Genomic DNA, 13,567 nt, shown 5'->3' with positions numbered 1-13,567 from the left:
TCGGAGGGGGAGACAAACCATGAGAAACTGTGGACTCTGAGAAACAAACTAAGGGTTTTGGAGGGGAGGGGTGGGGGGTTAGGTGAGCCTGGTGGTAGGTACTAAGGAGGGCACGTATTGCATGGAGCACTGGGTGTGGTGCATAAACAATGAATCTTGGGACACTGAAAAAAAATAAATTAAATTAAAAAATAAACAACTAATGAAGTACTGTATATATGGTGACTAATACAATTTAAAAAAAGACCAAAAAAACACAAATGCCATAAATATTCACAATCCTGATCAAATGTTGCCTCCTCAGAAAAGCCTTCTTTGACTTCCTTAGAGTTATTCCTAATTCCACCTGTCTTCATCACTATCTTACTCCTTTGCCTTCCTGTTTTCTTCTGAGCACTCAGATTCCACTGTGTATCTACACATTTCCTTTGTTTTGCCCACCCCTCCTCTTCTGAAGTCAGTTCTCCACGCTGGAGAGGCCTTTCTCAGTTTTGCTCCCAAAGATACCCTCAGTACCTATTAATTACAGTGTATGGAATCTAGTAGGAGCTCAATGATTGTTGTTCACTAGAGGGATAATAAAGATGGAAATGAAAGCATTATATGCTCATAAAAAATATGAGAAAAATGCATGTAATCCTGATATACACATATATATATATACTCTATCTACAGCTACATTGAGATATGGAATATATAGAGAGAATTTATATATACACAATCTTGGGAAAATTAACTAAAATTATATAAAAAAATAAATGTTTGTATATATTAGTTAGTTATACCTTTACGTTAGTAAGTTATACTTTATATCATACTAGCTACATTTTAGTTACACTTTACAGCAGTCCCAGAAAAATTAAAGATGACAATGTTAGATAACATACAAGAATGAAATATATAACCATATAAACTTGGGTCCTGAGCGGGGAAACATCTTTATAAACATGATCCCAGTGCATGCATAATGGAAAAGCTAGGTAGTTGTGAATTTCTTCAAACTACAATAACAAAAAAATACCCCAGTGTTTAGAAACAAATGAACTAGAGGAGCACCTGCATGGCTCAGTGAGTTAAGTGACTGACTCTTGATTTCACCTCAGGTCATGATCTCAGGGTTGTGAAATCAAGTCCCGCATGGGACTCTGCACTCAGCAAGGAGTCTGCTTGAGATTCTCTCTCTCCCTCTCTTTCTGCCCCTTCCCCACTATGTGTGTACACTCTCTCTCCCTAAAAAAAAAAAAAAAAAAAAAAGAGAGAGAGAGAGAGAGAAAGAAGAAACAAATTAACTGGGAAAGTATTCGCAACATACACTCTAAACGAAGGATTCGCACCTTAGTATAAAAGAGTCTTTAAAATTCAAGCAAAAGATGAGTGATAGTCTCTAGAATTATTGTGGGGATCATTTTGTAAAGTTTAAAAATATTGAGTCACTATGATATATACCTGAAACTAAGATATTGAATGTCAATTATACTTCAATTTAAAGAAAAAGGTACACCTTTTCAAAATAGGCACAAGGCAAGCAATTTACCCCCACCCTCCAAAAAAGTGTAGATGGCCAATAAACATACTCCAGTTAGCATAGAAATGCAAACTCCATGTAGCCTCATTCTCACCTGTTATAATGACCCAAAGGATAGCTAATGAAGTCTAATAATCTTGGAGAAGATGCCAAATACCAATGATGGCTTGGCAAACTGAGCCTTTCTGGAAGTCTCACAATGAGAAAGAGAGAGAGAGAGACCACCGTGTGTGCAAGAATGCATGAGCCGGGGAAAGGCAGAGAGAGAGAGAGAGAGAGAGAGAATCCTCAAGAAGACTCCCCATTGAGCCCAGAGCCCAATAAGGACCTTGATCCCAGGACTCTGAGATATGTAAGAGAAATAAAGAGTTGGCTACTCAACCAACTGAGCCACCCAGGTGCCCCCCACAATTTTATATATATATATGATATAAATCTTTAACATGAGAGTAACAGTTACAACTGGTTCTGTCTCTCAGAATGTATTGTAAGAAAAATGTCAAGAAAATATGCCAAGATTTAGTCACAGAGATGATAATAACAATGCTGTTTATAGTCACCCTAAATTAGAAACAAACTAAATATCTATTAACTTCAAATTCATTAACGAAATCATGGTTTAGCCACATGATTTATACAATCCTTAAAAACAATTATGGACTAGGCATTAGTTGACATTGAAGGACCATTCTTAATATTATTAAGGGTGATATGGACTGTGGTTATGTTTTCTTTTAAAGTTCTCATCTGTTAGAGATACATTCTGAAATAGGTGAAATGATATCATGTCATCACTTGGATTGGTTTTAAAATACCCCAACCTTTCCCATTTAAAAAAGTAGGTAGGTGGGAGAGAGGGAAAAACTGGGAGACTCAGTACTGTGTGACTGGGCGAGTAAATTAACCTCTCTGTGCTTAACCTTCATGTGACATGGGCCAATAATAAAACTTCAATTATTGTGGAAGTTGAATAAAACAATGCAGGTATCGTGTTTCCCACAGTGTCTGGCCCAGGGTCAGGTGCTTTTCTAGGATATGGAACATACCAGTTCATAGCAGGTGCTCAGAGGTGCTTGGAGAACTATAGAGGCCCTTGGTTCTGGAAGGTTAGCTTCTTTCTTCCAATTGTTGAATTTTTATGGTGCAGGGCTAGGGATGCCTGGGTAATGCCAGTATGGAGAACCCCATGCTGCTGGGAGAGAACCAGATGCCAGCAAAGAAAACTACTTAATGTAGAAGAGTATATTTTCTAGAAGAGAAGAAAAAAATGCTTCTTCCAAAATTTTTCTGGAAATCTCCTCTGGTGCCTGTAATAACTCAAAAGGCAGAATTGGGTGAGGAGATCAGTCCAGAGACTGACTTCAGAACCTGTCCTCTGAGTCACTGGCTCCTTCCCCGGAAGCCCCCTTAGTCATTCTTGATTTTCCTTCCTGAGCTTCATGTTCATTCACACAGGAACTTTCTGCCAAATGCAAAAGACTCAATAGTGTGGGGACTAACTAACATGGGCTCTTCAGGTTGGATGTACCCAGAAGGTAGTCTCAGTGCATAGGTCTGTTCTAAGGCAAGAAAAGTTATCCTGCAGGGAAATTTATCCTGCAGTTATTTTCCAGCTGAGGCCAACATCTGGAGTCTCTGATCCCTCTCCCAGTCAGATCCTTAGGAGGGCCGTGGCTTAATCAATGAACAGAGTTATAGAGTGGGATAGGAAGGTCGATAAAGGGTAGAGAAGAAAATGTTCTTGGTCTGCTTCAAATTACACTTAATAAATCACAAAGTGCAGTAGATGAGCTGAGAATAGAAGGGGTCCAAATTAGTCTTTATTTATTTCTAAAATATTCAAACTAATCTTTGAATCACTGAGTAACCAGACAGTCAGGGATGGCTTCTAATGCAGGCTTTAAAATAAGACATGATGGAGGGAAAGATTTGATTCTTTTAGTTCTGTGTGGACATACTATATATGCTCAGCATAAAATCACTATTCCTTTCAAGAATGAATATTACCATCTCAACCTCGTTGCCTGTCATAGAAGCAACACTCCACAGCTTTTCGCTTTTTAGTCATTCCCTTCTTTAGGCACAATTCTTTAAATCAGAAGGAAAATTTCCCTTTTACAAATAATCTGGGAATGTGATGTTCATGATTGTTATTCTATTTCCAGTTTTCCATCCATATCCCCCATTACTGCAGCCACATCCTTAATGTGTGGAGGATGAGTAGTAAGGACCCTGGGAATATCCAGTTGTAAGGAAATTGATGCAAAAAATTGTGACTATCCAGAAATGCTGATGGTACTTTGACAATATAATCAAGGGTAGTGTGCTGGTTTGCTTCCGGTGCTATAACAAAGTACCACAAACTAGGTGGCTTAAACAAACAGAAGTTAATTTTCTCACAGCTCTTAGAGGCTTGAAGTCCAAGATCAAGGTGTCAGTAAGGGTGCTCCCTCCTAAGGCCTCTCTCCTTGGCTTATACATGGCTCTCTTCTTCTTCCAATACCACACCAGCTTGGTCTTCCCACTGTGCGTATTTGTCTCCTAGTCTTCTCTCCCTGCAAAGACACCAGTTATGTTAGATTAAGGGCTCATCCATACAGCCTTATTTTACCTCCATTACTTCTTTAAAGGCCTCGTCTCCAAATACAATCTGATTATGGGGTATGTGGGGGTAGGGGTTAGCAATAACATAACAAAATTCAACCTAAGAATTTCGGGAGGGCACAATTCAACCCATAATACTCAACCTTCTTGCCCACAGAATTCATGGCTTTTCCATATGCAAAATACATTCACCCCATTACAACAGCCTTATTCCAGAATAAGCTTAAAGTTCAAAATCTTAACAACATATCATCCAAATCAGATATGGGAGAGACTCAAGGTATGATCCATCCTGAGTCAAAATTCCTTCAGGCTATGAACCTATGAAATGGGAAGGCAAGTTATGTGCTTCCAAAATACAATGGTAGGACAAGCATAAGATAGATATTCCCATTCTACAAGGGAGAAATAGAAAAGAAGGAAGAAGTCATGGATCCAAGTGAGTCTGAAAGATAGTAAGGAAAATTCCATTAGATCTTAAGCCTCAAACATAATATTTGGCTCAGCACCCTGTCCTCTAGGCCCACCATGGTGGTATCCCTACTTTTCTGGTCCACAAGGGCAGTAACTCTGATTGGACAGAGTATGTGGTTGGGGAGAGAAGCACTAGACGAAGGAGACACTAGATGTGGCTCTATTCAATAACCGGTTCTGTGACCTTGAAAATGATATTCAATGTCTCAGCATCATGGTTTCCTCATCTGTAAAGTGAGATGGCTACCATTACCAGCGCTCTTTCTTATCTCTGAAATCATTTAGTTTGATAGGGAAGCTTAGCCTTCTTTTTTGACAATTTCTGTCCCCAAAAGAGGATAGATGGTCAATGGTTCCAAAATACAAATGTGCAATAAAATTTAAAGCATATTTATCCTGTCTATAGAGATCACTAACATGATTTTTACAAAATAGTAAAGAAGTGGCCATTTTTCAGGATTCCTAATTAAGCAGTAAATCAATAAAAGTTGAAGCTACATTTGAAGACATGCTTAATACAATAAAATGCAGACTTTTAGGTTTTGATCCAAGAAGATGAAGTTTAGGTGCCTATTTACAGACCTGGCAAGTATGACAGCCTAAATCACCACTGTTCAGAAGCACTCTGTGTAACCGAATCCCTTCCTGCAAATCTGGGGGAAATTATATTTCCAATGACACTTGGCACATCCTTCAACTACTAATTGCCTACTCATTCAGTATTTCTCCAATTCTCCAGTTAAAATCCCCAATCTGTTGTCTTGAAGATGCAGGCAGGAAGTGTTGCAGCAGGGAAATTAGAAAAAATGCGAAGGAGTTAGAATGAGAGCTGATTCATGCCATTAGAAAAATGCGAGTCAGTAGGAGGTAAAACTAAATCGTAAGAACCCTGAGGTTAGCAAGTCTCACAAGCTTGGTGCGTCAGAGTGCAATCATCTCATTAGGTAGCAAATCATGCCAATGAATTAATTAACATTGTCAGCGCTTACTAATATGAAAAGGGCCTCAAGAAAGCCCTTTCATCATCTGCAACAATCCAAATCTCTTAAAGTTTAGATTCATCTTCATTCCCAGCATTCCTTCAAGTAGAATCCAAACCACAAGCTAATATTGGTCACTCATAATACTGAGCCATGGAACAGGGGTCATATGTATTCTCTTTTTGAGTGATGACTGTGCATGTTGCAGGAGACCTATAAGTGAGTGGGATTATCGAATATTAGAGGCAAGAGGAAATTTGGAAGCTGTCCAACTAAATATTATCACTTATCAGATGGATCTCAAGTTCAGGAACGTGAAATACCTTGCCTAGGCCACCTGTTACTGTGTTCAACATTCTCCCAACTGAACTGACTCTATGCCACAGAATACAAAGGATTTTGTTTTGTGGGATTTACTTGGTATTTCTTTTTAATTATGAAGAAGATATATCTGATAGTTCTTTATTTCTAAAGGCCAGAAAGAGAGGTCAAGGTTTTTAGCCAAAGTATAGTTGAAGAAAAAATTATATATAAAATTATATATATTTATACATTATATATATAAAATACATATATAATACATATTTATATATGCTCAGGTATATGTCATATATATATATACATATATATGTATATATATACACACATATATATTTATATGTCCATATATTTGGACATCCAATATAAAAGGATCAGCCAGTTTTCAGGCCTGGAAAACAATAGCTTTCCTTTGCTGAAAAAATTTTTCAATATAAAAGGCAAGTAGGGAAGGGAGAAAGAGCTTGAATTTGCTTGTGTCTCTTTTTCAACACTGCACTCTAGAACAGAATCAGAGTTGTTTTAGGGATTAAATGGCTGACATTCAAAGTGCCTACATAAGTGCCTGGCAACCTGGTAGGCAATTAACAATTCTCCACAAAACAAGTATTTATTGTGCTTCTGGGGAAGACTGTGGAGTCAGCACTGTCCTCCCTCCAAGTCCTCTTTGCCAGCAGTGCTGGACAAGTGGTATGTAACGATTAGAAGGAATTGCCTGAGGGCTGGATCCTAGAAAAGGAAGTCACCTCCTCATCACAAGGTTGAAGAACTGGTTTTAGATGTAATGTCTATGGAGTTGATCAACTGCTAAGCAAATCTTCACACTGAGAGAATGGCTAGAAGTAGCAGAATGAAAGTGGATGCCAGCAGAAGCCCTCTTATAGTTGCTAACATGAAGGAATAAGAAGTGGAAGCAAGGATTGATGGTTGTTACCGAGATGGCAACATAAGCCATTCCTGAAGGTGCTCCCAAGAAGAAGAAAAAGTAACAACTGTTGAAAAATGAGATGTCACTGAGAAACCCTAGAACACAGTGGTGAAACCAGAGCACCCCCTGTACCACACAGAGACCAAGACAGACTGCATTAGAAGGGTAAGAGAAGCCTCTCAATGTTGACCAACACAGCACCACTCAAAGAGGTCTTCCTTGAGCCTACAGTTTTTCCAGCTGGAAAAAAAATGGGGGAAATCCAGCTTCTCTTACATTAGAGTCAATTTGCAGAAGCCCCTACTCTGATCTCATACCATGGAGATAGCAGGGGAATCTGGGAGCTCAAATACTGGGAAGGAATCTCACTGTGACAGAGAAAGGGAAAGGGGCTTGCAATAAGTAGCACAGGGACCTTGGGAGACCAAAGTTATACCTGCAGTGTTCAAGTAGTCATACCAAACAGCAGCTTTGCTCATTTATGGAACTGTGTTGGGATGCAGTCTGACCAGGGAATCAGGTGTGATGCCCATTTGAATACTGACCAGAGAATCCAGGGAAACATAGGGCCTGCTCTGCAGTCTCTCTTGGGTAAGGAACCAAGCCAGGAGTCCTTCCCAATAGTTCTCAGCCACTGGCACACACTCCCATTCCTGTTATCAGTCCTCGACCAGTTGCCTTGCCCCAAAATAGACTATAATAGCAGGCCCCACCTTCCCAAAGACATTACCAGCAAACACATCCAGAAACCCAATCTGAGTTGACTAGTGATGAATTGTCTCTGCAAAGCAAATGTATAAAGCCTGGAAGAGGAATCTTATTACTCAAGTGCACAGATACCATTGTAAGGAATCAAAGATCACAAAAAAATCAGGCAAATTTGACACCACTCAAGAAAACTAATAAAGCTCTAGTAACTTGTCTTAAAGAAATGGAGATCTATAATCTGTCAAACAAAGATTTCAGGATAATCCTCTTAAGGAAGTTTAGTGAACTATAGGAAAACAGAGGTAGCTAAACAACATTAGAAAAACAGTACATGAACAAAAAGAAGTTTGACAAGGAAATATCAACCATCAAAAACAAACAGGAAACCTTAGAGTTGAATATCCATAACTGAACTAAAGAATTAAATAGAGAGTTTCAAAAGTAGACTTGATCACACAAAAGAATCATTGACCCAGAGCATAGGATATTGGAAATTACCTAGTCAGTGGAGCAAAAAAGAAAAAAAAAATTATAGAAAAGGATGAAGAAGCCCATAGGAATTATGGGACATGATGAAAAAAATCAGCATTTTCATTTTAGGAATTCAAAAGGATAAGAGAAAAGGACAGAAAATATATTTAAAGCAAAAGTGGCTGAAAATTTCTCAAATCTGGTGAGAGAAATAGACCTCCAGATACATGGGGTCCAAAAGACCCCAAATAGGTTGAACCTGAGTAGGGCTACCCTAGGACACATTATAATTAAGCTGTCAAAAATTAAACACAAAGAAAGAATTTCAAGAGCAGCAAGAGAAAAGAGAGAAGTTACAGGAAAGAGGACCCCTATAAGGTTGTTGATAGACTTCTCAACAGAAACATTTTAAGCCAGGAGAGAATGGGATGACATACTCAAAATATTGGAAGAAAATAACGGTCAACCAAGGATCTCATACTGGATGAAGCTATGTTTTAGAAACAGAGAGATAAAGACTTTCCCAAACAAACAAAAGCTGAGAGAGTTCATTACCACCAGATCTGCCTTAATTCTAAAGGCGGTTCTTTGAGTGTAAGTAAAACAACACTAATTAGCATCATGAAAATATAAAAAGGCCATGTAAATCTCACTTGTAATGGTAAATATACAGTCATTGTTAGATTCTGCAATATGGTAATAGTAGTGCATAATTCACTTACAATCCTATTTTTAAAGTTAAAAAAGAGAATGTAGCAAAAATAACCATAACTACAATAATCTGTTATTAGTTACACAATTAAAAAAAAAACATTTAAATGTTTTTTTTTTAAAAGAAATAACCTAAAACATGAGTGGGAAGAGAAACAAAAGTATAAAGTTTATGAATCCTATTGAAGCTAAGTTCTTTTAAGTTTAAAATTTAAGATATTTTATGAAAGCTTCATAGTAACCACAAGGGAAAATTCTATAGTAATTACATGAAAGAACAGGATAAAGAAGTCAAAGCATACTGATACTAAATGACATGCACGAAATCAAAGACAGCAGGCTAAGAAACAAGGCGCAACAGATCTATGAAACAACCAAAAAAATTAACAAAATGTCAATAATATTTTTGCCTGTCAATAATTACTTTAAACATGAAAAATAAATTCTCCAATTTAAAGATATTAAATGGCTAATTGGATAAAATAGAAAAGATCCAATAATATGCTGCTTACAAGAGACTAACTTTAGCCTTAAAGACACACATAGACTGAGAGTGAAAGGATGGAAAAAGACATTTCAAAAAAATGGTAACCCTAAGTGACTCTTAATCTCACAAAACAAACTGAGGGTTGGTGGGGGGAGGGGATTTGGGAGAAGGGGGTGGGATTATGGACATTGGGGAGGGTATGTGCTTTGGTGAGTGCTGTGAAGTGTGTAAACCTGGTGATTCACACACCTGTACCCCTGGGGATAAAAATATATGTTTATAAAAAATAAAAAATTAATTAATGAAAAAAAATGGTAACCAAAAATAGCAGGGGTAGCTATAAATATCAGACAAAATACAGTTTAAACTAAAAATGGTAAAAAGAGACAAAGAAGATCATTATATAATGATAAATTATATAATGATATATAATGATATCATTATATATCATTATATAATGATAAAGAGGGCAGTACACAAAAAGACTGAGTGGTTTAAAATATTTATGTGTCCAACATGGAAGCATCTAAATAATTAAAGTCCGGGGCGCCTGGGTGGCTCAGTGGGTTAAGCTGCTGCCTTCGGCTCAGGTCATGATCTCGGGGTCCTGGGATCGAGTCCCGCATCGGGCTCTCTGCTCAGCAGGGAGCCTGCTTCCCTCTCTCTCTCTCTGCCTGCCTCTCCATCTACTTGTGATTTCTCTCTGTCAATTAAAAAAAAAAAAAAAATCTTAAAAATAAATAAATAAATAAATAAAGTCCTAATTAACAAAGCTAAAAGAGGAAATAAACAGTAATGCAATAATATTTGGGAATTTTAGTACCTCACCCTCAACAACAGATAGATCATCCAGACAGAGAATCAATAAGGAAATAATGTATCTGAATAACACTATGGCCCAAATGGTACTAACAAACATATCCAGAACATTCTATCCAACAATAGCAAAATACACATTCTTCTCAAGCATAGCTGGCACAGTTTCTAGGGTAGACCATATATTAAGCCACAAAACAAATCTTAACAAATTCAAGAAGATTGAAATTATATCAAGTCTTTTCTCTGACCATGGTGATATGAAACTAAAAATCAATAGCAAGAGGAAAACTGGAAAAAACATAACCACATTGCAATTTAACAACATTCTCCTTAACAACCAATGGACAAAGAAGATACTACAGGGGAAATAAAAAGGTTTGCATTTATAAATTTTCTTGAGACAAACAAAAATTGAAATACAACATATCAGAACTTACTGGATATGACAAAGATACCCCTTGAGGAAGGTTCATAGCAATAAACTCCTTCATTAAGGAGCAAGAAAGATCCCAAACAACCTAACTCTGCCTTGAGGAATTAGAAAAAAAACAAATTGAGCCCAAAGTTAGCAGAAAAAATGGAAGAAATAAGTATTAGAGCAAAAATAAATAAAGAACAGAAAAATAGAAAAGAGTAACCAAACTAAGAGTTGATTCTTTGAATATAAAAACAAAATTGACAAAATTTCAGTTAGACTAACTGAGACAAAAAGAGAAAGGACACATACCAACCAAAGTATACATGGAAGACATTATAACAGATACCACAAATATTCAAAGGATCATAAGATGTTACTATGAAGAGCTATATGCAAAGAAACCAGACAACATGGAAAAAATGGATAAAATTCTTAGAAACATACAACTTACCAAGACTGAATGAAGAAGAATAGAAAATCTGATATGGAGATTGAATCAGAAATCAAAAATCTCTCAATGAAGAAAAGCCCAGGACTGGATGGCTTCAATGGCGAATCTTAACAAAATTTATTTATTTAGTTATTTATTTTACTATTTTATTTATTTATTTGATAAAGAGAGATCACAAGTAGGCAGAGAGGCAGGCGGTGAGAAAGGGGGGTAAGCAGGCTCCCTGCAGAGCAGAGAGCTCAATGCAGGGCTTGATTTCAGGCCCCCGAGATTATGACCTGAGCCAAAGGCAGAGGCTTAACTCACTGAGCCACCCAGGTGCCCCTTAACAAACATTTAAATAGAATTAACAACAATCCTCTTAAGCTCTTCCAAAAAACTAAAGAGCAAAGAACAGTCCCAAACTCATTTTACAAGACCAACATCAATTATCAACATCAACTTCAAGTCCAACTAGAAAATAAAACTACAGGCCAATATTCCTGATGAATATAAATGCAAAAATTCTCAATAAAATGTGAGCAAACTAAATGCAGCACTACATTAAAAAGATCACTCGCCATGATTAAGTGGGGTTTATCCTAGGATGTAAGGATGATTCAGTATACACAAATCAATCAATGTGGTATATAATATTAATAGAATGAAAGAAAAGAATCTTTTAGTCATCTCACTATACAGAAAAAGCATTCAACAAAATTTAACATATATTCATGATAAAAACTTTAAAACAAATTAGACATATAAGTAACGTATCTCAACATAATACAGGCTGTATATGACAAGCTACCAGTTAACATCAGACTTAATAGTGTAAGTTTTTCTCTATAATCAGGAATAAGACAAGGGTGCCCACTCTTCTACTCCTGTTTAACATTGTACTATGTATCTTAGAGCAATCAGGCTAGAAAAAGAAATAAAAGTTATCAGAATTGGAAAGAAAAAAGTAACATTTTATTTGAAGATGCATGATTTTATACATAGGAAATAATAAAGAGTGGATCAAAAAACAGAGCTGATCAATGAATTTAGTTAAACTTGCAGAATATAAAATTAATATACAAATATCAGTAATGTTTCTATACACTAACAATGAATTTTCTGAAAAAGAAATAATCCCCTTTATAATAGTATCAAAACCAAGAAAATACTTAGGAATAATTTTTTTAAAGATTTATTTATTTACTTATTTTGAGAGAAAGAGAGAGAAAGCAAAGGAATGGGGAGTGGGGCAGAGGCAAAGGAAGAGAGAGAATCTCAAGGAGACTCCATGTGAGTGTAGAGCCTGACAGGGGCTCAATCTCACCACCCTGATAACATGATCTGAGCCAAAATCAGGAGTCAGACACTGAACCAACCAAGCTATCCAGGCACTCCAGGAATAATTTTAACTAAAGAGATGAAAGGTCTCCACTCTGAAAACTAGAAATAAATGGAAAGATATTTCATGTTCACAGATTGGAAGAATTAATATTGCTAAAATGTCAATACTACCAAAAGTCAGCCATAAACATTCAATTCCTATTAAGATTCCAATGGCTTTTTTGAGAAGTGGGGGGAGGGAAGCCCTAAAATCTACATGGAACTACCAATGATCCTAAATAAGCAAAGCAAATTTTGAAAAAGAGGAACAAAGCAGGAGGTATCAAACTTCCTGATTTCAAGTTATACTATAAAGTTATGTTTACCCAAACAGGAATATACTGGCATAAAAACAGACAAATAGATGAATGAAACAGAATCAAGAATCCAGAAATAAACCCAAGCATCAGCAAGAGTGCAAATAATCTCATACATGACCAGGGCCTTTAGCATAAAATTGTTAACACCTTAAAATTGCCTACAAAGAGGAAAATAAATACCAAATTCCAACAAAGCTTGAGCTCTAACTACTACTCCAAGCAACAAAACCTTCCTCTCCCTGTTCACTCTCCAAGAAAGAAAAGACCCAACACTAAGTATTAAAATATCCACGTCAGCCCGAGACTTGGAAATTCACAGCACCAGCTGCATTAATGTGGTTTGAAAGTGAGATGAGGTGACAGCTTCAGAGAAGCTTTGTGTCAGGGGGAGAAGGAGATAAAGAAGCCCCTCACCCCCAGTAGATGGGATAATGAAGGGAAAGAAAGAAGGAAGGAGGAATTTAAAGATACTGCAGAAATGAAAAGCATGACAACATTGCCCTTTCCCTTCCCAATATTATGTGTTAAAGGAAGTACATTTTACTATTCTGGATATAGGATGCCCAGAAATAGGAAATATCAGACCAACTTTACACAGTACTGAAAGAAGAAAAGAGAAAATGGAAATTATCCCCCCAAAATCAGGGAAAAAACAGAAGCAGAATTAACACAATATTCCAAACTGAGCTAAATGCCTTCAAACAGGTATCTAGAAATATTTTTAAGACAATCATGCAAATATTAATGTACAAAACACAGAAAGAAATGGAACAAGAGCTAATCAAAATCAGGAAAGAAATTAAAGAAAATGCAAAAAGATCAACTCAGAAATAAACAGTATGTGCTGACTATAGTAATAATACTGTATACTTGTATACTTGAAACCTATATACTTGAAATAGAGTAGACTTAGGTGTTCACACCACAAACAATGTGGTGCATTGTACCATCATTGTATAATTGTACATCTTAAATATATAACTCTTATTTG

Source organism: Mustela lutreola, chromosome 1, assembly GCF_030435805.1.
Source record: "Mustela lutreola isolate mMusLut2 chromosome 1, mMusLut2.pri, whole genome shotgun sequence".
Lineage (NCBI taxonomy): Eukaryota > Metazoa > Chordata > Mammalia > Carnivora > Mustelidae > Mustela > Mustela lutreola.
The sequence above is the reverse complement of the archived record's forward strand: the minus strand, read 5'-3'. Positions refer to the sequence as shown.